Source organism: Dermacentor variabilis, chromosome 3 (assembly GCF_050947875.1).
Source record: "Dermacentor variabilis isolate Ectoservices chromosome 3, ASM5094787v1, whole genome shotgun sequence".
NCBI lineage: Eukaryota > Metazoa > Arthropoda > Arachnida > Ixodida > Ixodidae > Dermacentor > Dermacentor variabilis.
This window is the reverse complement of record NC_134570.1, coordinates 166,202,312-166,204,039: the sequence shown is the minus strand read 5'-3', so window position 1 is coordinate 166,204,039 and position 1,728 is coordinate 166,202,312.

Below are 1,728 nucleotides of genomic sequence, written 5' to 3'. Positions count from 1 at the left end.
AGACATAGCGTCGTCAGCTTTTCGGCACAGAGCTAAGACATCGAGGATGTATGAAACGCACGGCTCTGTAGATGTCTGAACACGAGACGCAAGAGCCTTTCTCGCGGCAACCTTGTGGGCAATGGGGTCGCCGAACAGTTCCCTGAGCTTCTCTTTGAAATTGTCCCAACTGGTTATCTCGTCGTCATGCGTCTGGTGCCACACGCGTGGGGTGCCGCCGAGATAAAAGATGACATTGGCAAGCATTATGGTTGGGTCCCACCTGTTATTAGCGCTGGCATGTTCATATAGCTTGATCCATTCGTCAACGTCCTGTCCCTCCAGGCCAGAGAACACACCAGGGTCGCGATGTTGGGCAACAGTGACGACGGGAGCAGTCGGACAAGCCGAAGCCGTTGCAGAGGTGGTCTAGTCACCGGGAAGCATGGTGACAAGCTCGATGTACCGACCACTCCGGAGTTCCGTGGCGAGGACGGGCATCGCTCACTTCCACCAGAATGTTACGTGTAGAAAGATACAGACGGAAGAGGCTATTTACAACCTATTTACACTGGACTGGAGCCAGAGCACCAGGCGGACATTTTCTCGCGCCAAGGGCACAGACCCACTTCTTCGTCGTTCTCGCGGCGGCTCGTCTCTCGGGTATCTACCGAGAGAAGAGCCGTCGTAATAATATTATTATAATTATAATAGCGAGAAGAAGAAAGAAAGGCGTCCGGTTTGAAATTTTAGATTTTTCCACGGCCCGTAGCGATGTAATACTTTGCAGACACGAACGTTATGGCGCAATGTATGCTCTGCGCTTCTAAGCTCAATATGACCAGACCTGGTGAGCGGCCCTTTAAAGGCGATCTGCTAAAGCTACCTTCTCATCTAGAAATGTAGAATTACAATGCTTCTCCTTGTTGGCAATCCAATCCAAGACGGTGGTGCAGTATTACAAACCTGCCATTATTGGTTTGAACCCAAGTATTGTTAACCCGGAAGCGAACAAAAATCTTGAATATTAACTAAGTACATTTCGAAGCACAAAATAAGTTCGACAACAATGAGCAATTTTGTAGAGAATCCGAGTACATCGGCTCGCGCCTTCGTATAGGGGTGTGGTAGACGTGATGTCTCCTGTTCCCGTGTACACGGCGAGAAACGGTAAGTGTTCCAAAGAGAGTGAGAAGGGTACGCCCTTAAGCTTACTGCAACATCATTCTTTCAAAATTCGTGCTGCTGCCATTCCTGTAGAAGGATAGTAAGATGAGCGAGGTTTATATTTATAGGTTCCTGGGCAAATAACTGCACACTTCTGTAAAAAGCCTGGACCTATACACCACGCCTTTATACACAGTTCGTCAAAAAGTTACGATCTTCTGTTATATATGCAAAAGCCACTATCGGATTATGAGGCACGCGGTAGTGGGGGACTCGGGAATAATTTTGATCACCAGGCTTTCTTTTTTTTTCAAGATGAGCCAATCACGGTACACAAGTGTTCTTTCAGTTTTTGTTTGTAGTTATTTATTCTTATTTCCAATCTCCTGGCCTTACTTGTGCTAACCACAGCTCCAAAAATCTGTAATCTGTAAGATTCGTAAGCTCGTGGAGGGAATCGGAAAATCATTGCTCAATGACCGTTTTAGGCGCCTCATATTTGAGAACACTTGTTCTCTTTAGAAAAAAGTTCACCGGCGATTTTGATACTCCGTATTGCAAAATTTCAGCGCAGCTCTAGGA